Below are 27364 nucleotides of genomic sequence, written 5' to 3'. Positions count from 1 at the left end.
GGATACATGATAATTCTGACAGGTCTAAACAATTTATATAGCCTTTAAGTTTCTAAAATAAAGCTTTGTGAGGATCTAGTGACTATTTCCTTTCTTCTGGCTGGAAGTAGACATATGTACTCTTGTACCCATGCATGATGGGAAAGTAAAGAAACCTGAGAACATACACTTCTTGTCCAATATTAAAATAAGTTTTATTATGTGTTCATTAATTATACCACTTCCTCAAACTGAGGAGGTTAGAGTGGAGATAAATTTTATGGCTCACTTAATTCAAATTACCTTTTTTAAAGGGGAGAAAAAGGGCCCCCTGGTAGTTCAAGGGGTTAATCGCAGCACTGTGAAGCAATCCACAGCCTGTGCAGCATGGATTCAATCCCTGGCTGGCCAGGGAGCGGCCCACCTGGCACAGCAGACCTCTCCTGTCTCGCCCGCTACTCACCTCAGCAGTGAGTTTCAGTCAGTCTGCCTGTCCTGCTTCCCACTCTGTCTCTGGTGAATCCTCTCATCCCCCACACCTCTGGCCTGTACCCCAGTTCTTGTTTGCATAAATAAATAAATCTTTTTAAAAAATGGGGAAGGAAAAAGTAGGCCCTGTGGTGATAATCTACTCAGTACTATTTCCATTATTCATTATTAAGAGTCAACAGTAGGCCCTCCCTGGTGGCTCAGGCAGTTGAACGCTGTGTTGTGAATCTATCTGCAGTCTCTGCAGTGCGGTTTGATCCCGGCCAGCCTGGGAGAAACCCACATGGTGTGGCAGACCTCTCCTGTCTCATCCACTGCTCTCCTCAGTGGTGTATTCCGTCAGTCTGTCTGTTCTGTTCCCTGCTCTGTCTCTGGTGAATCCTCTCACCCTCCCACGCATCTGGCCTGTACCCTGATTCTTATATAAATAAATAAATCTTAAAAAAAAAAAAGTCAACAATATATGCCAAGACTGTTGTGACCAGCTCTTAGTTTCCTCAATGAGCCAGATTCCTTGAAGCCATCACAGACCTGTTTGACTTAGGTAAACAAAACAGAGGAACATTTAGCCTTGACAGGGCCTCTTGCTAAGCTGTATTTCCCATATCAGCCTCTTAGTCAACCTAAGTCTGATTCTTCATGCTCTGAGAGAAACATCAGGTAAATATCTTGCGAACATGTGATACCTGAGAAAAACAGTAGCACATCCAGGAAAGTTTTCAGGGTGAATGACAATCTGGTAATCCTTCCCATAAGCATCACCCTCAAAAGGATTTCACATTCACTTTCCAACTTTTTCAATTCATGCATACTTCACACAGAGTTTTGGATTTATATGGAAGACCTCTTTTTTTCTATATTTATACATTTTGAATACCTGAGTTGAAGGTTATACACAGTAATAGAAATGCAGCCAGGTGGAAATTGTCTACAGTAGAACTATTACTGGGTCCATGGTGTGATATCTCTACATACAATATGCTTTCGGCATAAATGAGGGGAGGAAAAAATGGCACTGAAATAGGATTTCCCTGCTAACTAAGGCCATTCTAACTGAGGAAGAATTACTTTATTGGAAAGATGCCACTAGCTTCTATTCAATATTCATTTAAAGGGAACATTCTGATAGCTTCATTTCTGCACATTTTCAACAAATAACAATCCAAAGAATCAGAATTTACCATATTCAATTTTATGCAGCTCAGTAAATGACCAATAAGAGAGAAAGCACTTCTACTTTTTCATGCTTAGGTTACTACCAAAATGGAACAATTAACAAATGTATGCTTGCTGATAAAGAGTCCTTTCTTCCAACATTTTGCAGTGTTGACAAAATCAAAATCAAAACACTTTTGGAAAGCATTACGTTTAAGAAAATAACTGGTCTTTATTGTGTGAGCTAATTAATTTGATTGATGATTCCAAACAGGTGGCTTATGGCTCAATAAGAACTATTATTTTGCTAGTATTTTTTTAATTTTCATCTAAAAGTTGGACAAACTGAATGCTTGTGCCTGGTACAGTAAGAGAAAATGTTCTTGTTGGCTACTTGACAGGGTAAATAAAGTAAGGAACTACTGGCAGAAGAGAATATATTGCTCCCTCAAGGTGCAAGTGTTTCTTCGAGCTGAAAATTACACATTTATGAGAAAAGCCAAGTGCCTCCCAATGGAGAGTTGGATGTCTCAAATCAACTGAAGTTAAATGAAATACATATATTGAATAGATAACTAAATTCCACAAATGAAACTCAAGGAAATGCATTTTCCCTTGTTAAAACATTTCACATAGATTCAAATAATGAGGACCAAGCATCACTTTATAGAATTAATTCATTTAAAACTAAGTTGGTTTAAAAATCAAGGACAATATTTTAATTTAAATTTTTCATTTTCTACTTTTTCCAATTTTCTGCCTCTTTTTCTCATTCCAGAGACTCCTGTGAGACTTTGATTTAAGTATGCATCAAGGCATTTTCTACCTTGCCTTTCTTTATACTACTAACATTTCCTTTTGCTTATAGCAAATAATGTAGTGCTGTTCAGCTTCTTATTGCTACATAAATGATTTACACTTAATATTTAGCACATCAAACGTTTCATAAAGATACAAACATATGCACCAATTGAATGCACTTAATCCACCAAGACAGTTTCTGCAACAAGAGATTGTCCCATTTGGAGGATAGCAGTGATAGGCTAATTTAATGACATTTGACTGTCTTTTTTCTTGTACAATTTCAGCCACTCTGGGTCTTCTTCTATTATTTTTCTATGGATAGTCCCAAAACTAGCATCCACATTTTCTCCTTTTGAGAAATACCCTACAGACACTTCCACCTGGGGTTTCACTGATGCTTTATATTTATCATGTACTCAAATGATGACCCACTCTAATTGTGCTCTGTATAGGCTCTTGGTGTATACTGCCCAGAAGCTGCATCACATGAGGATGCAGCCTCATGTTGAAAGGTGTGGCCTCGGGACCAAGCCAAGTACCTGTGGGACTGCATGTCCAGAGTGCTGTCTTCCGTTTTCAGAATAGTGCTGTGAAAATAGTGATTTGTGATAAGAAATGTATATTGATCTTCATTCACGGTTCCTGGCAACAGCTCCCGAATCCCTTGGAATTTTCCAAGTTTTGAGAGTGATAACGGGGTCTTTTGTTATATTAATGAGTGATTTTTGGAAAACCCTTAAAGCTGGTTCCTAGTGATGCCAACTTGTGGTTGGAGAGTCAGAATTTTTTTGTCCCTTTGCTCTATCTTCCAGGGTGAGGAGAGCTGGAATTTGAATCAGTCATGATTAAGTAATGAAAATTCTATAACAACTCAGATAGATAGGATTCAGAGGGCTTCCAGTTTGGTAAACACATGGAGATTTGGGGAGATGGCACCTGAAGAGGGCCTGGGAGTGCCTTGCCACGTCCCACATACCTTGCCTTATGATCACTTCCATCTGACTCTTCCTGAGTTAATCCTTTTATAACAAATCAATAATCTAGTAAGTAAAATGTTTCCCTGAGTGCTGTGAGCTCTAGCAAGTTAATAAACCAAGGCAGGGAGGAATCATGGGATTTTTAGTCAGAAGCACAGGTAATCACCCCAGCTTTCACCTTGTATCTGAAGAGGGCGGCAGATGGCAGGGTTGAGAGTGTGCAGCCTTAAAGGATTAAATCTTTAACCTGTGAAATTTGATGCTATTTCTGGGCAGATACCATCAGAATTGAGTTGAATTGTAGGACACCTTGCCGGAGTCCTAATAATTGTTTGTTGGTATGAGAAACCTCCCACACATGTTGGAAAATTAGTCTCAGAACACCCAGTTAGGTGCTCTGCAATCAGAGCTGCTTTGATGGGACTCTTGTATTTTCTTCCTCATTCTTCCTAAATTTTTCATTTCTGTTGAAGGTGATTCTAACTTGGAGACTAAAATCACTTTATTACCTTTACTTCTCATTTCTCTCCTCATCCAGTTCGTTTCTATATTATGTTAAAAGGTACCTTAACAAATGCTTTTGCTATTCATCAGAGAGCCTTTGCTCCTGTGGAGGAAATAGGCAGCAGCCTTAGAGTTCAACGCTGCACATTAATGTCTATAGCACACACCATTTTGCATCAGTAGTTCAGCAACTGCCTCTTTTTAACCGTTCCCCATCCTGCAGGATGGTTCTTCACGCTAACTGCCACTGCATCAGAGAGTCCTTCTCAAATAGAAAATTTATCATGTCATGTCTGCTTATAATTTGTGGTAAGTGAAAAAAAATGGCTTCCCAAAGATGTTCATGTCCTCATGTCTAAAACCTGTGAATTTCTTACATAGAAATAGGACTTTGTGGGGGTGATTAAGTTGGGGACCTGGTGGGGATCTTATACTGGATTAGCCAGCTCAGCCTGATGTAATCACAAGAGTCCTTATAACAAGGAAAGGGGAATCAGAATCAGTAGTAAGAGATGTGGCAATGGAAGTTTAGTTTAAGGTAACTAACCTTGATACATAATTTGTTACAGCAGTACTAGGAAGCTAATGCATCATCATTCAGGGCTCTTTTTAAAAAAAAAAAATACTAATTTGAGGGCCTCCCCGGTGGCGCCGCAGTTGAGTGCCACACTGCAAAGCTGTCCGCAGCCTCTGCAGCGCCAGTTCGATTCCCTGCCCGCCAGAGAGAGAGCCCCACATGACTGCCTGTCAGTCTGCCTGTTCTGCTCCCCTCTCTGGCTCTGGTGAATTCTCTCACCCTCCTGCACTTCTGACCTGTTCCCCAGTTCTTGTATAAATAAATAAATAAATCTTTTAAAAAATACTACTTCAAAAATAACCTTTTTTACATTGTAGTAGTCCCCATGGTTCTGCCCCCAAATATCACCTTTGAACCATCACCATGTTTCCTTGCATTCTTCTCTCCCCTTCTCTTCTCCCCTGCTCCCTTTCCTTTGCTGTGTGCTTGAGTTCTGTGGTCAGTGTGCTAGTTTTGACTTTTTCTTGACCTTTTGTTTGGTTTCCCTATGTTCCAGAAATAAGTGAGACCATCCAGTATTTATCTTTTTTTCTTCTGACTAATTTTGGCTAGTATAATCCCTTCTAGCTGCATCTGTATTGCTGCAAATGGCATGAGTTTGTCTTTTTTTGATCACTGAGTAATATTCCATTGTATAAATATACCACACTTTTTTTATCTGCTCTTTTTTTTAAAATGAAGTGTAATGAACATGTTAGTTTCAAGTGTAAAACAATGATTCTATGCTGGTGTATTTTGTGAAATGATCCCCACAAATAAGTCCAGTGACTATCTTTCATGGCACGCATTTAGATGCTTTCTAATGGCTCTTTATTTATTTATGCGTACAAGAACTGGGGTACAGGACAGAGATGTGGGGGGTGAGAGGATTCACCAGAGACAGAGTGGGGAATAGAAAAAACAGATGGACCAAAGTACACTGCTGAGGGGAGCCGTGGGGGAGACAGGAGAGGTCTGCTGCACTGTGTGGGTAGCTCCCTGGCTGGCCAGAATCAAACTCATGCTGCAGTGGATGCGAATAGCTTCATAAGTTGTGTCTTAACCTTTGCACCACCAAGGAAGCCCAAAACTTAAAAATTCTTAATTTAGCACAGAAGCGCCTCCATGATGAGATAGTAAAATCCTATGACCTTGCTTTCTGCCAGTTGCCAAAGGTGTCCTTCTTCCATCTCTGAATTACTCTTACAGTTTCTGGAAGAAAGTTAATAGGCCATTTCAAACTGCTTCCTTGTGTAGAGACTGGGAATGTTTTACCCCTCCCTTTTCTCTTAACCCCTCACTAGAATGAGCTTGTCATTTCCTTCAGGAATCTTTTTAATACTCCAATCCATTCTGAAAAATGCACAAATGAAAGAATAAGTGAATCAAAAATTTGATAAGCAGAACATGTTTTAACCCAATATTTGCCATGTTTTTAAAGTTGAGTTTTTGTCATTTCTCTATACTTGGGGAGGGACTTTAGATTTCAGTCTCCATTTTCACATTTAAATACCTTTTCTTTTAGGGCACAGTTTCTGATTTTAAAAGATTATTTTTAGAGGATTCTTAAGGAAGCAATGCACAGCTGTCTTTGGAGTAGAATATTCTTTAATTCTCTAGGGAGGTAAAATTGTTTTTCTATGGTCAGTGTTAAATTTCCACTTGTGATGAGTGCTTAAAAGTCCTGTTAGATTCGTGACTCACCCAATTCTTTGTTCTTACCAGAATTATAGTATTGAACTCAAAGCTCCCCTTGAGAGAAATACTTGTGCCCTATACACAATATTTATAGCTCTGTGGTGTCTTCTTTGGGACATGCCATAGGCTCCTTTGTTAGGACAACATTTCAATAAAACCAAATTCCTCAAAAGACAGCAAATCTAACAAGAGGGAAGTTCCATCTACAATTAATAATACATCTAAATAGTAAGACTGGTAACCATTAAAAGGAATTGTTGAATATTTAATAGGATCTAATTAAAATTAATAGGAAAAAACAGTATGATAAAATTTAATAAGTACATTTTTCTCTTCCATTATGGGAGTAAATGCCCAGTTCTTAAAATAGACTGCTTTCATGGCCACATTCATTGTGCCCACGTTTGTTTTCTTTACTGGCTTCCTTTGTCAAGCAATACAATGAATTTTCAGTCAACAATTTTTTATGTGATGTTTTAAATAGCAATGATGTGCTCAATTCTGTGCTATGTACTTTCATTATTCTTGTCTCTCTGTTCCCCTGTCCACATGAATGGTAAATGTAGGTGCCATTGTATACAATATAGGCTGAGGAAATAAAATGGACAGTGAGGTAGCAAGGAGAAGAGTCTAGTTAGATTTAAACCCCTTTCTTCTAGCTTTGGATGAGGGTGTTCACCCTATTATATTTTGCCTCACCTTTGAACAATGTCACTACAATATTGAACTTATATTAGTTGAGACAAGAGTTCCACTGTTCCTAGAAAAATGAGTTTAGAAGGATGCGTACAGTCCATATCCCCTTCTATACTTCACTCCCTCCCTCATATATTGATTTTGACTTCAACACAAGTCACATCTCTCCATATTCCAGTGATGTACCAGTTATAGCATCTGTGTAAAGTAATAATTTATGGGGCAGACAGTTGTAAGTAATCAATAAATAAATGTTGGCTACTGCCATTTGGAATAGTTTCCACTTGGGTACATCATGTCTTTCTAACAAGACTCACTACAAATCTTTTCTAATAGCGAATTCCAAACTCAGACACATAGGTTCTCTGACCTATGAGAGTCTATATGGGTGATAGATAATGTATTATCTTCAGAGGTTAAGGATATTATTTTGAATTTCCATTGCTTTTTTAAATAACTTTGTGCTCTTGGTTTGATTACATGGTCTGCCTGAGCTTCATTTTCCGCTGCTTTAAAATAAAAGTAGCATTACTTCCCCTGTAAATACACAGGAGCTAGCATCTCTGTCCTTCAGATGAGATAATTATGCTCCCCATACAGGATTCTTATGCAGAGTTATTTATAGTTTAACATTTTCATGATCATTGTTTCTCACGGGAAACTTCTTTAAGTGACTGGTAATTCTGTTTTCCAAGTGAACAGCTATTGGTAATGTATCAGTGGTGTTTGGTAGGAAAGGAGAAGCTTGGATATTGGAAAAAGTGGGAAAAGGGAAACAGAAAATGCATGTCAGTTATATAAAATAAGCACATTTAAGCAAAAAAAAAAAAAAGAAAAGCTGGAAAGAATACTTAAGAGACTACACAATCAGAGAATCTGCTCACTATCTTTGCATTCCCTGTATCATTTCAAACTCCTCTCTCTACAACTTACTATTTAAATTCTAAGTTATTAAATCGCTGATTTATCTGTATTGTTTGAAGAAATTAGCACATACCTTACCAGTTGCTGAGAGGTTAAAATGAGATAAAGTAAGATTCCTGTCATTCTTAAAAAGATAATTATTTTTACTTGCCTTTTTTTTTGGTCACAGGTAGACATTGCTAGTTGTTTTCACTGATGCTGTCAATCATCCCAATTTCCTTCTGAGTTTAACTTCCTTTATACTAAAATATATTCTTTTCTTAAAGATTCATTTTATTTATTTATACATACAAGAACTGGGGTATAGGCCAGAGGTGCTGGGTGGTGAGATGATTCACCGGAAACAGAATGGGGAGCAGAACAGGTGGGTGCACTGAAATACATTGCTGAGGGGAGAAGCGAGCGAGACAGAAGAGGTCTGCTGTACCATGTGGGTCAGCTCCCTGGCCGGGGATCACACTCATGCTGGTGACAGCTTGATAGTGTTGAGACTTAACCTCTTGTGCTCCCAGAGAGAACCTATACTAAAATGTATTCTTATGGGGTTCATTCAGAGATGCTGTGGTAATAATAAATATTTTCATTCAGTCTTTTAGGTTAAATATTTTCAGTCTTTTAGGTTAAAGTTGTGGTTTTGCTCTTAATCCTGACTGATTATTTGGCAGGGTGTAGATGTCTACATTGGCAATTACCCACATTAATTGAAAGTTAATATTCCATTACCTTCTCATTTTTTTCACTGCTGTTAAGAAATTTTCTTTTAATCTTCCAATTGTTTATTTGTACATAATGTATCCTTTTAATTTATTCAAAAACCTCACTTTTTTTTTCAAAGATTTATTTATTTATTTATATAAGCACTGGGTACAGTCAGAAGCACGGGGGGGGGGTGGGGGGGGGTGAGAGAACCCACCAGATCCAGAGCGGGGAACAGAACAGGCAGACTGACGAACTACACTGCTGAGGGGAGCAGCGGGTGCGGCAGGAGAGGTCTGTGCACCATATGAGACCCTCGCCTGGCAGCCAGGGATCGAACTGGCGCTGCAGAGTCTGCGGGCAGCCTTGCAACCCAGCGCTCAACTGCTCCACCACCAGGGGAGGCCCACCTCACATTTTTGTTGTTCTGCTCTCCACAATGAATCCAAGTAGAAATCATTTATCTTACTTGGGACTTGATGTGATTCTTTAAGGATTGATTTTGTGTTTTTCATTTTGGAAAATTCTCATCCATCATTTCTGCTCCAGATATCTATTATTCTCTAAAAGATATAATTGGTGTAAAGCACAAACATGTAATGATTTCTCATGATTTGGGGCTTCACAATTCCTTGAGAGCTCAGTGGGGTGATGTTTGTCTCCCATATGGCAGAGAGAGGTCACTCAGTGATGCTTAGATGGTTGCTGCTCTGATCTGGAGGGTGCAAGTAGACTAGTGATTTGTCAGAGATGACTTGACCGCTGATCTCCATCGGGCCACTCACCTTCTCCATGTAACCATGTAAAGTCCCTCCATAGGGTGTAGATCCACTACTCAGCACCGGGTGCCACATAGGGGCTTCCTGTACTGCAGTTCAGGGCTTCCACCCAGCAAGTGCAAGTGGCTTGTCATCTTAAAGGCTAGGTGCAAAACTGGCTTCACTATATTCAAATTCAAATTAATCACCAGTTAATCTCTCTTCAGTAGGAGAAGCAGCAGATTCCTCACCATAATGCAGGTGTGTTAAAGAATTCATGGACACCTTTAATCCCACCAAAATCATTTTTATTATTGCTACTTTCCCTTCTTTTTCTTTTGGTATTCTGTAATGTAATTCTTTAAATAAGTAAATATCACATCTTTAAACATAGATGTATTCTTTAAACATATATAAATTTGACACCTAATGCTTAATTTCTCTAAATCTTTTTAAAATACTCTATCTCAGCTTAATTCTGGATGTCTTCCCAATGATGTTACAGTCCAATAACTCTTCAACTATGTTGAAGTTTTTTATATGAAAACTGAAGTTTTATTTTGTTCTTTTAAAATCTGGCCATTCTGTGAGGGGAGAGCTTCCTGGTGGTGCAAGGGGTTGAGTTGCAGCACTGTGAAGCTAGCTATACCCAGCCACTGCAGCATGAGTTCAGTCCCTGTCCGGCCAGGGAGCTGACCCACATGGTGCAACAGGCCTCTTCTGTCTCCCCTGCTGCTCCCCTCAGTAGTGTATTTCAGTGGATATGACTGTTCTGCTCCCCACTCTCTCTGATGAATCCTCTCACTCCATGTACCTTTGACTTGTACCCCAGCTCTTGTATGCATAAATAAATAAATCTTTAAAAAATAAAAATAGAATTCCAGATTTAAATATGATTTAAATATATTTTAAGGTTGATAAAACCTGAAATCTAAGACACTAGAGTGCTAAGGCCAACCACTCTCTCCTGAGATTTCTACATCTTCCTCTCAACTGGATGGAGACACACACACACACACACACACACCCACGCTCCCACCCCCATAGCACTAGATTGATGTAAGTTCTTCAACTTTAGTTTTTAGTCACCTGACTGTGGATGTTACAGATTACCTTTTTATTTATAAACTAAACTTTTTGTTTTATTTATTATTAGTTTAGCCAACATTTCAGTATAGGTGTATGAAAGATTTCTCTGTCATTTTGCTGTAAGAAGATTTGGGTTCTTATTTTCTTTTTTTTTAAAGATTTATTTATTTATATAAGCACTAGGTACAGTCAGATGCGTGGGAGGGTGAGAGAAATCACCAGAGCCAGAGCGGGGAGCAGAGCAGGCAGAAGGACTGAAGTACACTGCTGAGGGGAGCAGCGGGTAGCAGGAGAGGTCTGGGCGCCATGTAGGACCCTCCTCCAGTGGACTGGGAACAGCCAGGGATCGAACCTGCGCTGCAGAGGCTGCGGGTAGTTTCGCAACCCAGCGCTCAACCGCTGTGCCACCGGGGAGACCCAGGTTCTTATTTTCTAATTAAAGATTAAAAAAAAGAAAGACTTAAATCAGAGTCATTATTGCTTACGTTATTGCAAGAATGCACAAAAATGTAAATATCTGAAAATTTAGGAAGCACAAAGTCTTAGATTGGTATGAAAATTTACCAGAAATCTCAATTCAAAATATAAGTATTTTGAGCAAGCACTATATAATTAAATAATGGTGCGTATGAAACAAGTTCTTCCTTACAGAGCTATTCCCCTTGATAATGTGTGAATGGATATTTTTATAGAAAAATGCTTTGCCAACTTAGTTGCTTTCTGCATTAATATTATAGTCAGAATAATGGAGGACAATAAAATTAGGTTCTGCTACCTAAAGTTTCATTCTTCAATATGACAAAATAATGTTTCTTATTTATCTTTTTTCCTCTATGCATAGTCTTCTGCTGACAACCCAACTTTTCTTGTGCATATCTGCAAACAAATAAAATTATCATGTGCTAATAATTTAGCACAATATACACCATTTTATGGATAATGGCTTTCATTTAAAAAACAAGGCATTTTTATTTGTTCAATGGTTTCCTCAAAGTTCCTCCAAAATGAAAATTATGCCCAACTAGTTTGTTGAGATTACAGTGATGCTAGCTGTAGGATTCAGTGTTTTTTACTTTAAAAACTAGTATTAGGAATATTATGACAATAAATAGGCCAATATTCATTTTTTCAAAAAATGTGAGTGCTTGCTTCTGAACAAAAAGTGCCAGTACTATTTTAGTTTTGAGACTGAAGCAAAGAAATAAAAGGAAATTCCTATTCCAGCCCAGGCCTTCTAAGAGAAACTGGTGTGCCCGTGCCCATGATAATGGACACCAGAAATCAGTAAATGATCTTGCTGTAAGTTATGCAGTCCCATCTCTGGAATAACCAATATTAATTTATTGTCCTACTCCTCTTAATTATTGCCCCCCTCACAACTGGTTGCAAAACTTTCTTGCTCTGCCCAAATATTTCAGTCTCTGAATTAAATCCTTTACTTGACCTACAGGAGGTACAGTTGTAATAATAGTAATAATAATAATAATGTAAAACTTCTTTTCTCCTTCACTCTTCTTATATTCTGTTTTTCTGTACATCACTCCAGTAATGTATCCAGATTCCACTGAGCCCCTGCATAGGAATTACTAATAATTTTGAATTTATTTTATTCTTCTTTTAATTATCTCCTACCAAATTATTACAACACTCAATTTATTTATTTATTTATTAGATTTATTTATTTATTTATACAAGCACTGGGTACAGTCAGAAGCACGGGAGGGTGAGAGAATTCACCAGAGCCAGAGCAGGGAGCAGAGCAGGCAGAAGGACCGAAGTACACTGCTGAGGGAAGTAGTGGGCGGCAGGAGAGGTCTGCGCACCATATGGGACCCTCCTCCCGTGGCTGGGGAGCAGCCGGGGATCCAACCTGCGCTGCAGAGGCTGTGGGCAGCTTCGCAACCCAGCGCTCAACTGCTGCGCCACCAGGGGGGGCCTTCCAACACTCAATTTAGATGCCACTTCCTCTAGGAAGCTTTCCTTGAACCATGAGATCAGCACTAAATGCTCATCCTGTGTGTTCTGTGGTACTTGTTCTTAATTCTCTAATGATGCATATCACTCATCTTTTCAATAACTGGCAAAGAATCTATTTCAAAAAAATTTCCTTTTTTACTGGGAAAGACTGATGTAGTATGTGCAATGAAATCACGTCTAGATTGTAATCAACAATCAGAAATTGTTTTTCAATGAATAAATCAACAAATTGACCAAAAATTGAGTCAAAGTTAGCAAACCGGAAGAAGAAAATCCTGTTTAGTATAAATGAGATTTTAATTAATTAATGATTGATATAACTGATATCAATTGATATATAATTGATATAAAAATAATGATAAATTGTTTCTAATCCCACCATACATGCTTTTAATATAGTATGTGTGTGTATAAGTATGTATTAATTATAATGGGAGTGAATTTCGAGATAGGTCATCTGAGAACAAAATTCACTTTGTTCATGATCTTATATGTAGGGCATTTAATATTATTTTGCAATCCAAGAAAAGGAATAGCAAGATCTTTTAAAAATAGGATAAATTAATCAAGTTTCACAACCTCTTTTGTAAAACTCTTTCCCTCCCTGTACATGAAAATATATATATATAACCACATATATATATACATGCTTACATAATTATTTGTATAGACACATATACTTATATATAATACATATGTATGTGCATACATACACACATACGTCTGTGCATATTTTTCTTTTGTAACTTAAATGTTACCTCATCTAGAAAAGTGAAAAAAAACATTCAATACTTTTTATTTTTTTATTTTTTATAATAAATTTTATTTTTATATTCCCCATACAATTGCAACCCCCTTATTTTGACCCCAATTCCTCCCCTCCCGCCCTCTACCACCCATAGAGTGTCTCTGGTTCATAGTTTTTTGTTGATTTTAATTTTCACTTTCTTGTAGTTATTCATTTTCCTAGTCCCTTATTTAAGTTCTCTAGATTCCTGCTATGAGTGAGACCATCCGGTATTTTTCTTTTTCTTTTTGGCTTATTTCGCTGAGCATGATCCCTTCCAGCGCCATCCATGTTGCTGCAAATTGCATGTGTTTATCTTTTTTGAATGCTGAGTAATATTTCATGGTATATATGTACCACATCTTCTTTTTTTTTTTTTTTTTAGTTTTTCTTAGCATTTTTTTTTATTTTATAATCACAAAGACTAATTCCAGGAATAACCAAATACTATAAATTCTAAAATCATTTTGTCTCTATATTATAATTTTTTTTAAATAATAAATTTTATTTTTATATTCCCCATACATTTGCAACTCCCCCCATTCTGACCCCAATCCCTCCCCTCCCGCCCCCCACTCCCCAAAAACTGTCTGTGGTTCATAGTTTTTTGTTGATTTTGATTTTCACTTTCTTATATTCATTTTCCTGGTCCCTTATTTAAGTTTTCTAGATTCCTGCTATGAGTGAGACAATCCGGTATTTTTCTTTTTCTTTCTGTCTTATTTCGCTGAGCATGATCCCTTCCAGTGCCATCCATGTTGTTGCAAATTGCATGTGTTTATCTTTTTTGAATGCTGAGTAATATTCCATGGTATATATGCACCACATCTTCTTGATCCAGTCATCTATTTTTCGGCATTTGGGCTGTTTCCAAAGCTTAGCTGTTGTAAATAGAGCTGCTATAAACATAGGGGCGCAGGTGTTCTTTGGAATTGATGTTTCTGTGTCCTTTGGGTAAATACCTAGGAGTGGAATTGCTGGATCATATGGAAGCTCTATGTTTAGTAGGTCCAGAAATCTCCACACAGCTCTCCATAGTGGTTGGACCAGTTTGCACTCCCACCAACAGTGCAGAAGATTTCCTTTTTCTCCACACCCTCGCCAACATTTGTTGGTGATAGTTTTAATATGTGCCATTCTCACTGGTGGAAGATGGTATCTCATTATAGTTTTGATTTGCATTTCCCTGATGACAAGTGATGTTGAACATTTTTTCATATGCCTGTTGGCCATTTGCATTTCCTCTTCAGAGAAGTTTCTTGTTAGCTCTTCTGCCCATTTTTTGACTGGATTATTTTCTTTGTTGTTGTTGAGTCTCATCAGCTCTTTGCAGATTTTTGTGATCATCCTTTATCATTAGTGTTGGGTGCAAAAATGTTCTCCCAGTTGGTGGGGTTTCTCTTTGTTTTTGTTATTGTCTCTTTTGCTGTGCAAAAGCTCTTTAATTTGATGTAGTCCCAGCTGTTTATCTTTGCCTTCACTATCACTGCTTTGGGTGATGTGTCTGTAAAGATGTCTTTGATGTGTATATCACGTAGTGTTTCGCCTATATTTCCTTCTATGTATTTTATGGTTTCAGGTCTTATGTCTGGTTCTTTAATCCATTTTGAGTTGATTTTTGTGTTTTGTGTGAGGTAGGTACCACATCTTCTTGATCCAGTCATCTATTTTTGGGCATTTGGGCTGTTTCCAAAGCTTAGCTATTGTAAACAGTGCTGCTATAAACATAGGGGTGCAGGTGCTCTTTGGAATTGATGTTTCTGTGTCCTTTGGGTAAATACCTAGAGTTAAGCCAAATAATTACTAATTGCAAATATTCTTATTGAATAAAGCAGTTTAAGAGCAAAATACATTTTTTTTTAATTTTTTTTATACATACAAGTGCTGGGGTACAGGCCAGAGATGCAGGGGGTAAGAGAATTCACCAGAGACAGAGTGGGAAACAGAACAGGCAGACTGACTGACTGAAATACACTGCTGAGGGGAGCAGCAGGTGAGACAGGAGAGGTCTGCTGCTCCTTGTGGGTATTTCCCTGGGCTGGCCAGGGATCGAAGTGGTGCTACAGAGGCTGCGAATTGCTTCATAGTGCTGTGCTTAACCCCTTGTGCCACCAGGGAGGCCCACAAAATACATTTTCAAAAGATACCTAATTTGATTTTCATAAGAACTGATAAGACTAGCAGAGAAAATATTGCTGTTGTCATCATAGTCATGAAAAAGTAGAAGTTAAGTAAATTATCTTTTTGACAAAATCAATGAATCTTGAATTTGGGGCTTGAAGCCATAACTCCCAGTGATATCAACAATTGTCACTATTATTGAGCTACATCTGTGTTCTGTGCTCTCTGCTTTATGACTTAAGTATATACATACTCAGCTTTTATATTGAAATAGTTATATATTCACAAGGAGTTACAAATAGTGTAGAATGTCTACATGTACCCTTTACCCAGTTTGACTCAATTTTAATATTTTAAAGTATCATGTAGTATATTATATCCAAATCAGGAATTTGACATTGATACAGTCCAGAGTTTTTACTGGTATCATTGGTTTTTACATGTACTCATTTTTGCATAGATGTGTGTACATGTATGTGCACACATGCACATTTGTATTCAGTTTTAATATGTGCATAGATTTATATACCCACTACCACATCCAGATATTGTTCCTTCCTCACATAATCCCCCATGGTACAATATAGCTACACATTCCCTATATTTCCTTTCATTCCTAACCCCTGAAAACTTCTCATTTGTCGTCTATTATCATAATTTTGTCATTTCTAGAACAATGTATAGAATCATGCAACTTACAAATTTTTGACATCAGCGATCTTCTCATAATTCCTTGAGCTCCATCCACATTGTGTATATTGACAGTTTCTTCTGTTGTATTTCTTAGTAGTATTCCATGATACAAATATAGCACAGGTCATTTAACTTACTCACCCCCGGATGGGCATATGGGTTGTCTCCAATTTGGGGCTATTATAGAAAAACATTAGGTGCATATTTTTGTGTTGAAGACAGCTTTAATGTCTCTAGATAAATGTCCAGGTGTGTAATTACTGACCAAAATGTTTGTTCTTAATATCAAACTATTTTTCAGAATGACTGTGCCACTTTATGTTTCTCTCTTCATGTGTGAGAGATCTAGTTTCTCTGCATCTTTTTCAGCAGTTGATATTATCACTATTTTTTTTTTAATTTTAGCTATTTTATTAGATATACACTAATATTCCATAGTGGTTTTAGTTTCTATTTCCCTGATGAGTCATGACATTAATATGTTTTTGTGTACTTATTTTCTGTGTGTGCCTCTTCTTTGGTGAAATCTACATTCATAAAATATTTCTGTTTAATAGACATGCTTTAATGTATCTGTACCTATGAACTTATGACATTTTTAGCATTCCACATCTTCTTTTCATGGAAGAGTTAAGAAAATTACAAAGAAATTAAGTAATATGCTCAAAGGTATTAGAAGTAGCAAAGTTTAAAGTTCTGATTTAATGCCAACTTTATGTTATCCCCTTTATATCACACTTTGCTGATTTTTCCACTTACTGATTATTTTATGGAACTGGCTAGATTGTAGATCTGAGGCTGAAATCTTGAAGAAAGAAAACATGTTGGATCTTTATTATGTACTTACAAATATCACTTCTCAAATACTTTGTTAAGTGAAAAAATCAGTACATCGATTATGCATTTTATGAGCATTTACAACATGCCTTGATCAGTAAACCAAAGTGGAATTTTCCCTGAGATTTGCTTTACAACTCAAGATATGAACTTAGAGTAGAAATATCTTTTCCAGTTCTTTGAGGAATGCCATTGATGTTTTTATTGGGATTGTATGAATCTGTGTATTGCTTTGGTTAGGATGGCCATTTTGACAATGTTGATTCTTCCAATCCATTAGCAGGGAATATTTTTTTCCATTTAACAAACTATGGGAACATCCAAAGTGCTCAAAATCACATGAGTGGGTCAAGAGATGTGGTGTATATACACAATGGAATACTACTCAGTGATCAAAACAGACAAACTCATGCCATTCGTGGCAACATGGATGGAGTGCAAGTGATAATGCTAAGTGAAATAAGTCAGAAGAAGAAAAATAAATACTGAATGGTGTTACATGGAATATAGAGAAACCAAACATATGGATCACACAAAGACAAGCTTGAAAACCACCCTTTGAAAGCTAACTATAGAACTGAACCATGCAGAAGGTGAAGGGATAGGGGAGGAGTGGACACAAAGAGGGAAGAATAATGGACTGTGGTTGTGGACTATGGGAGATTTGGGGGGAAGGTGCATTGTGGTGGTACCTGCAGCGGGGGATCCTATATTTCCAAAATACCCCAAATAATGTAAGCCATTTTTACTTAATTAAAAAATATATATCTTTTTAAGAAAATAACTGTTATGCTTCCATTGAATTTTAGAAATTCCATTTAAAACATGACAAGTAATGTGTGGTAGGGTGGAAGTTCTGGAGAGTTTGAGGAGGAAGGTGGAACAACCAAGCAGTGTGTTTGTAGCTTGCCCTCACTAACTCACCTTGCCACGTGCTTATCACAGTAGAGGACTAGTGTGTGTAGCGGGGTGCGCACTGTGGCTAATTACAGACTGGCAGATATCTTCCTGCTGGAATTAATTACCTTCCTCTAGGTGGGAGAGGCCCAGTGTGATATCTGAAATAGGGTCATGATTCCCCATATCAATTTTGTGTTTGATTATATTAGTCCTGACAAGCTTTTCACTGACGACGTTATATAGTTCAGTCAATGGTGATATTATTCTTCAAGTTATTTCAACACCAAATTAATAGAGATTACTTTTTGATATCCTTGGTGCACTGTTTTTCTAAGATTCTGGTTCTTGTTAAATACAGATATTTATCATATTTTCCTGAATTTACACCTAAATTATTTAGTTGATTGGAATATCTTATTTGAGGATGACTAAACCCTTTCCTATCTTATTGTAATTTGAAAAAAAAAGTCTTTCTTATTTTGAATCTGAAGGATAACAAATTATATCATGTTTAACTGCTATGAATAAATTAATGTGTTAGCAGGTTTCAGTTCATGTCTGGAATAATCCATCCATCCATCCATCCATCCATCCATCCATCCATCCATCCATCCATCCAATTATCCATCTATTCATTTAGCTGGGCATTTATTAACTAGAGAGACAGTTAAACAGCACTCTGGAATGGGTGTGCTAGAAAGAGTGGAGCATAAAATGGCTGTCCAACAAAGCCACAGGGTATGACCACCAAACAGCAGGCTTGATATTGCAATGCAGGAGAAAACATAAATGTCAATATCTTCTGTTCAGTGGGGGAGCCTTTTTTTAGGTCACATACAACTTGGAAGTCATTCTTGTTCCAAGTCAAAATCTATAGCAGCCACTTCAACATCAGAGGGTTCTCAAAACAGTGTGAATTCAAGCACAGTAGCAAGCAAATTGCAGCAGGCATTTTCTAGACCTGGCATTCAGAAGTCAGTTCAGCACAGATATTTGCAGTAACCAATTTCAAGCAGAGTGAGTGTGAGCAATTTAGAATCTTATATTTAAATTTATAAACTTTGAACTGTAGTTGAAAAGATTGAAATCTTCCTATAGTAAGTATGTCAAGGTGCATATTACAGATAAAATAAATGACTTGAGATACAAAATAAGAGGTCACATAAAGGAATCAGAGGATAGCCCTTGAAATCATTGGCCAAAGATGTCATCTTCATAGATCCCACTGACTCGGCCTCAACTTGCTAAGGTTTTCTTTAGAAAAGAGATCTTGAAAGTTAATATCAGAATGGGACTTAATGAAATGTGTAAGTGAAAACACAAAATAGTTGAAGGCAGTGTGACAAAGTGAAATTTCACACTCATGTTCTTAGCAGTATTATTCACTTGCCAGGAAATGAGAACTATGCCAATGTCCATGGAGGAATAACGGATAAAATACAATGTGGCATATCCATACAGTGGTATATTATTCAGCTTTAAAAAGAAGGAAATTCTGTCACGTGGCATAACATAGATGTAAACACATGTTACATGAAATAAACCAGTCACAAGAAAAATAATATATGATTCCACTTAAATGAAGTACTTAGTCAAAAGTGAATGGTGGTTAACCAGTATTGCAATAAGCAGGAAATGGTGAATAGTTGTTTAATATATACAGAATTTCAGTCTTGCATTATGAAAATGTTCAGGAGCACTTTTCACAGTAATGTTGAACACAATGCTACCAAACTGTACACTTAAAATGATTAAGATGGTAAATTTTATGTTCTCTCCCCTTTACGACCATTAAAAATGAAAATTTCAGGGAAAAGACCTAAGGCTCAGTATGCTATCAAAATATGGGTTGGTTCAAAAATATATGGGCTCATGCATGTGCATATGTGTGTGTGTGCATGTGCACAGTGAAATGTAAGCAGGAAAATAAACCATGTACCTAAGCTGATTTCTGTAACAGTCATACATGAATCTTTTAATTTCCTTTTTCATGGGTTTCCCTCAGTGTCTTCTCTCAGGTAAACTTGACTAATCACTAAATGTGACTGTCTAAATGTATTAATACATGAGTGTGCTAAAATACTATTAAAGGTCTGACCCAAGCCCACAGAGAAATGGGGTTCTCTGTCTCAGAGAAGGTAGATGCTTTTATTCTGTGCTATGAAGAACACCGCGCAGGGTCAGAAATCCTTTGAGAAATTCTTTACTAATACAGAGCTTTGGTGGAAACACCATCAGGAATATTCAAACCTGTTCCTGCTCGATTCCTTTTCACCACATCAGAATTTCCCCAGATCTGCATGCCAAAGTGCTCTATAAATTATAGGGATCAGCTTCATGTTGACTATTAAAACTAATATTCTTTTAAAATTAGTGTTATATCACTTCAAGGGGATTTGGTTTAAATACTTTAATTGAAAAGAGAGAGGGGAAAAAAAGATGTATGGGTGTTTTAATAACATGGAATTAGCCGTCACCCAACACAGATCAAATTTTAGTTTGGTCATTTAATTATATATGCCTCTTAAACTTCTTAGGTCTCCATTTTAACTCTGTAAATTGCAGATAATTTGTATCTAGATGGAGCACTATGAGGATTGTTTTGTTTTATTAAAGGATCTGCCACATACATAAGACCTAATAAATGGTAATAAGTTGTTATTTTATAGTAATTATGAAAAATAAATGCAAACATTAATTATGATATATAAATTTTAATATTTTAAGTGTAATAAAATAAATGTGTTTATATAATAAATAGTGCCTATAAATTATAAGTAGTATTTGTAAATAGTAATTACATATATAGCAATTTTTTTAAAGATTAATTTACGTATACGAGAACTGGGGTATAGGCCAGAGGTGCAGGGGTGAGAGTATTCACTAGAGACAGAGTGGGCAGCAGAACAGGCAGATTGACTGAAATATACTGCTGAGGGAGTAGCAGATGAGACAGGAGAGGTCTACTGCACCATGTGGGTCACCTCCTTGGTGGGGATTGAACTCATGCCGCAGCAGCTGGCAATAGCTTGAAAATCTGTGACTTTAACCCGTGCGCCACTAAGGAGGCTCTACATATATAGTGTTTTAATATTCATTATCTGATTTCTTTAAGAGAGAAAGCTATTATAATGAAATAATGTTGAAGATAGATCAACGATATTCTGACCAGGTTATGCAATAATCCAGAAATAAATCGCTATATACTTTTACATTGTAGTATGCATGTTCAGCATACCCTGGAGAATGACAGCATCAAAAAGGACCACCCTTGTATCCCTGCAATCCTATAACTTTATGAAACTGTAGCATTCTGTCTAGACTATGAATCTGAACTTACTGGTGATAGTGCTAAAAACTGTTAGTAAAATCTTTTCCTAGCTATCTTTAGATGTAGTCAAGGCACAGCATTTATTGGCCAATAAAGCCAGCAGGACAGTATCACACTCAAGTTTATAGTATAGTAAGAGTCTTTTGTATTTGCATAGTGCTTTAGCCATTTATAAAGCATTTACACATACAGTATATTGTTTGAGTTTCACAATAGCCCTGTATAATTATCTTTCTTTATGGCTGAGAAAATAAACCAGGGAGTGAAATAACTTGCTCAACATGAGGCAGAAGTGATGTGTTTGATTTGAGGTTTGATCCCTTTTAAGTCCACTGCTGTTTCCATAATGTCATTTCTCCTGTGGCAAACTATCATCAGCACTATGTTGATAGAAAATTGAGAGAATCACTAATGTTATATAATGCAGTGAGTTACAAAAATCAGAAGAAAAATTGATACTCTCAGTTTCCTGAATTTAAAGTGATGCTACCTGTGCCCATCCCACAAATCAATGTACTACACTGCTTTCTTTCCAGCGTAGGTTGTTTCAGTTAATCACATGGAAATGCGTTATCAGGTTTCCATATATGATCTGCTCACTCTCTAACCCTGTACAGTTAACTCCCAGTTCTGTAACCTCCTCTTTCATAACACTAATATCATTGCTTAATGTTTGTGTCACCACAGAGATTATGATGGAGTGGGAGGAGTGGGGAGTAGGAAATTGTTCATTTGTCCAAACGTTTGAGTTAGGCAATATGAATGAATTCTGGAGATTAGCTTTAAAACAGTACCTAGAGTTAACTGTATTTTGCACTTGAAATTCATGAATAGAGTTGATCTCCTGTCAAGTGTTCTACACACATACACTGCACAATGAGACTTTTGTTGCTGATGGGTATGGGATGTTGATGGTGGTGATAGTTTCCCTGATCCTTGCATATATTCAAATTCATCAAATGTTTTCTTTTTTTGCATATCTCTTATACTTAAATAAGGCTTAAAAAACAAAGCAATGCAGAGGATTTGTGGAGTTGTTGGATATGTTGCTACCGTGACTGTAGTGATGGTATCATTGATGTTTACATAAGTCAAAACTCATAAAATTATACAAAGATTTTAAATGTGCAGTTCTTTGTATATCGATTATACCTCAATTAAAACTGTTAAAAATATTTCACTGTCATAGAAGAATTTATTTAGAGACAAAGTATGTAATAAAAAATAACCTCAGTTAAGCAAAATCTCTTTAGACAACTAGAGGGCCTACTTTGCATTTCAAAGCGGATACCTTGTTCCTCACAAAGTTAGTGAGAAATTCAGATTATGAATAAAGGGTCTTTTTAACAATTTTCGTCATTTATTCCTGTCATGAAAGTAAACATACTTTAAAACGAGAGATTAAACTAAGTAATATTAAAGTCTATTTTAGTTTATGAATTTAGTTTTATTTTATACCTGTATCAAATAAGAAGTGCTACAATTAAAAAAAAAAAGCAACTGATATCTTAAACACTCTCAGGGGACAATGTAGTCTTTTCAGGAAAGAGAAAATACCATTCATAATGTTTGATATTGTTCTGATAATGATAATGGTCAACTAATAAACATGCTTAATACTGAGAATCAAAGGTCAGGATCTTTAAAATGATAAGGAAAAATTAAAAATACAGTTTTTGGCCAACTTACTAAAATAATACTTAGTAATAATCCTCTTTAGATTGGTGACCTGCTCTAATCCAGTGTGTCAACATGCGTTTATTGTTCTTTTTAATCTTCTCTGCTACCTGCTAAGGTGCTTTATAGGTTGGAATAGAGATTGAGAAAGGACAAGTACTTTTCCCAATATGACAAGAAAGTACAGCACTAAACTATGAACCTGACTCTTCTTGACTTGAAAGTTTGCTTTCTATTCATATCTGAAAAGTTTATCTTTATTTTTTTTAAATATGGGTTTTTTTTCTTTTTTCCTTTTTTTAAAGATTTATTTATTTATTTATTTGCTTGTTTGTTTGTTTATTTATTTATACATACAAGCACTGGGTACAGTCAGAAGCACGGGAGGGTGAGAGAATTCACCAGAGCCAGAGCGGGGAGCAGAAGAGGCAGACTGATGAAGTACACTGCTGAGGGGAGCAACAGGCGCGGCAGGAGAGGTCTGTGTGCCATGTGGGACTCTCACCGGAGCCCAGGGATTGAACCAGTGCTGCAGAGTCTGTGGACAGCTTTGCAGCCCGGCGCTCAATCACTGCGCCACCAGGGGAGGCCCTGAAAAGTTTATCTTTAAATTCCAAAAATTGGGCCTCCTTGATGGTGCAAGGGGTTAAGCACAACACTATGAAGCTGTTCGAAGCCTCTGCAGCACAAGTTAGATCCCCGGTAGGCTAGGGGGCTACCCACATGGTGCAGCAGACCTCTCCTATCTCGCCTGCTGCTCCCCTTAGCAATGTATTTCAGTACATCTGCCTGTTCCATTCCCCACTCTGTCTCTGGTGAATCTTCTCACCCCTCATACCTCTGGACTGCACCCCAGTTCTTGTACGCATAAATAAATAAATCTTTAAAATAATAAAAATGAATAAATTCCCAAAACTTCTCTTTTCAGAGAGGAATGAAACACAGAAATCCTTGCTTCTGGATGAACATTGCCTGAATATTAAATGTTTTCAGCAAGATTGAGTTTATGCATAAAATGCCACTAGAGCAAAGCCAGGTGAAGAAGTAGAGCCCAAGTCTCAGCCAGGCCCACTCATCAGCTGAAGAACTTGTACTAAACCTTAACATCATGAGGCACACATTTCAAATTTGAGCTTCAGGAATGACAAATCACTCCTCATGTGTCTTCAGGGCTGGGCATGAATAGTAAAAACCACACGGTTCAGTCTGTGAAAGCCAAGAGAGCCTACTGAACTGCTGGAGAAAAAAAAGAGCTCTGTAAAACCTTGTAAGAAATATGGGTAATTAAAAACACATCGACTTTCAGGATGCTGTTATTTAATTAATAGTAAAATAACAACTGTGACAATAAAGTGATTTAATATATCCAGGAGCAAAAACAAACCTTGCCAATTATTCAGAGGTTTTCAAATGCCTTTCAAACAACCTGGAAACAGGAATAATAAACAGTTTGGAGACAGTTTGGGGAATTTGGGAACAGCAGAAATAGAGATGAGTGTTAACAGAGGACAGAGAGAGAGAAAATAGAATCAAAGATTTACCTGTAAAACAAGTATATCTTCAAATCACAAAAATGTTTTATGCAGACTAGATATATGGACAACAGTAACAATCAAATCCAAAAAATTAGTATTTCAAAAGTATTCAAGAGATAAAAATATATCTGCATGAATGCACTACCTAGTACCATGACTTTAATTATAGGAGTTAAGGTTGACTCAAACTGGTGATCACACTAGAAACTTGTAGTTTCTTTTTAAAAAATAAATTTAGTTTTTTAATTGAGGTAACATTTGGAAAATAGAGCATTCTGGTGGAGAGGAGAAAAACAAAGAGAATTGCACTAATAGTTCATATGCAGTTCTCAAGCATGACGTCAGTATACATGAGATTTATATTTACTCACAAAAAGTTTAGGACATTGGATTTGTAAAGGAAGTTTTTTTTCTATAAATTGGAGCAAAATCAAGGTTATTCTTATGTAGTCTCCCAAAAAAGAACATATCAAGGTGTGAGTGAAACAAGTATTGAAAAGGGAAGGTGTGTTTAATAGGCCTGTGATAGAAGTCAGGGGAGACATCAAGTACCAGTGAGGGCTCTGGTCCAGGAGAGAAAAACAGATCAGATTAGGTTCTGGGAAGTTGGGTTTTATTCATTTTAGTCACTAAATTATAAAATTGGAATGGGAAAAGAGTGATATCCGGAGTCCTGGAGGCAGGGACTTCATCTACCAAGTTACACCCTCTTCTTTGGCTATGTCTTTCCCTGGAGTAGTTTCATTTTCTGCTTAGCTTCTTCTGTATGGGTGGAGACATGCTGGTGGGCAGAACCCATAGTCACAACTTCTTTAGCAATTCAGAGGGAAGCTGAAGTGTGATGCTTTTTTCTAATTGTAAATTTTAATTTACTACTACTAATACAACATTACCATGCTGATGACGACAACAACAAATGAGCACTGATTTGTCCAATGTCTGGGTTTACGGGTATAAATTATTCTGAGTGGTTGAACTAGGTTAAGTTTTTGATTCAGAGTAATTTATAATATGCATGGAAAAAGCAGCACCCACTGTCACCCCAGTTCCCCAATCCCCATCAAATCTAATGAAGGGGCAGTGAGATCCATGGAGGCAACGCGATCCAATAGCAGGATGCTATTCTGGGCAGACATAGTAGGATGTATCCACTACTTGGAAAACATTCTCTGTTCACTTATGTTCTTTATTCTTTAATGATTCCTTAATGCCACACTTATCTTTTAAGTTTTTCCATTTTATTTCACATCATTTCTTCTCTCCTTGTTTTTTTTTTTAAAGTTTCATATCTAAATATTAGTAGTGACACACTATCCTCAAAACAAAATTGTACAGTAATGATTATTCTGTTAGTCATCAAGTCACACTCTCTGATGTCCAGATATCTTTGCAACTTTATCAGGTGTCTACCTGTTAGTTTCATGACTCTCAAGGTCATGACAGGAAGGCTAGAAAGCTGAAGGAGGAAGAATTCTTGCTTTATTTTCCTTTCATTGTCAACCCAGCTGAGTTTCCCATGTCAATATCCAACACTTGCACAGTCAGCCTCCTCATCCCCACTGCAGATGCAGCAGAACCAACTAATTGGTGCCATCAGGGTTGGCACCTTAGGAAAATTAACCTTCTCCTGAGCAGAGACACCCCGACACCATCTGAGCAGTGACCCCTCTCAAAGAGCCAAATCTCAGCTTCGCAGGACCCCACTCTCAAGCCTCAAAGTTTGAGTCATTCCAGCCTCTTCCTTGTCTTCCAGCCTTTTGGAAGGTAGCTGCTCCTTGAAGTTATTTCCACTGTAATATGTTAGTGTCTTCTTCCTTTTCATCTTGTCAACACCTCATTAAAATAGTTTATATTAAAGTGAAATCTTCTTTGTTAAAATACATGATATGGTCTGTTTCTTGAGCAGCTCCTACCTAATGAGATGATAATAATTTACCCCAATGCTGTTTCAGTTTGCAGCATGCCTCTTCTGGCACTCGTGACTCCAGTATTTGCAATGAGTACTTAGTTGTCCATTGTATCTAGGATATTCATGTATCAGGCACAATGCTGGAAATCTCAGGTTCTTCTGACATGACTGAATATTTGCCAGCTCACTCCTCTTAAAAAGTTAAATTTTTTTTAATTTAAAATATTAGAAAGAAAAACCCTCAACTTACAGAACACATGTGGCAGGACATCTTGTGTTCTGGTAATAACATTGAAGACTACTTAAAGTTACTGGATAATCATCATCTAGAAGATAGACGCATAAAATCTCAGCTCCAGAATAATCAACTCATCTTCCTCCAAGTCTCAGAGAGACCTTTTGGAAATAGATGTTGAATTTGTCTTTACTCAAAAACATCATAAACATTATAACCCTATATAAAATATAATCATTTCATAATAATAGATATAATATATAAAATATATAGATATAATATGTAAATGTATAGGAAATATACTTTATATGTTATTGTATAAATAATAGGGATAGTGTAAAATAAGTTTTAGATATCTTACCTTGAAGTTAGAGTATATGTATGTCTGCTTGAGTATGATTGTTCTCTTCCACATAATCATGTTATGCTCACAATCAGATGATTTCATGAAGTCTTTATTACAGAGACCTAGAAATTTCCTTGGGTGTAAAGTCCTTTCAAAAGGCTCCTCCTAACCTGCTGCTATTATATGACTACCATTGATTGAATATCTGCTCTTTGCTAAACCCTGTGCTAAGCATTTTATAGACATCTAGTATGACTATCATGAGAAATAAAGTAAGAATTCACTTTTAAACTGTCCTATGAAACATCCCAAAACCACACAGCTAGTAAATGACAAAGAGTGATTTAGATCCAGTTCTGCTCAGTGGGTTTGGAAAGAACATGGGCTGAGGGCCAAATACTCCACTCTTATTCTGGTCAAATAAATAAACATACTCCAGGATGATATTTAGGGGTAGGATATATGCAATGCCAGATCAAATTCACTGCAATTCTGAAAGATATATTTATCTTTATTAACAGGAATAGAGAAATGTCAAAGTATTGTAAAAATTTAAAAATAAGGACACAGAAGAATTTTATGGCAGTGGAAGCTCAGTGATTCTTCTGTTAAATTTCCACTATAATTCCATAAAGATATGATGAAAATGGTAGAATGTGCAGAAGATGCTATAAAATATCTTTTGTGTGGG

Source organism: Talpa europaea (genome assembly GCF_964194135.1).
Source record: "Talpa europaea genome assembly, chromosome: 16".
Lineage (NCBI taxonomy): Eukaryota > Metazoa > Chordata > Mammalia > Eulipotyphla > Talpidae > Talpa > Talpa europaea.
The sequence above is the reverse complement of the archived record's forward strand: the minus strand, read 5'-3'. Positions refer to the sequence as shown.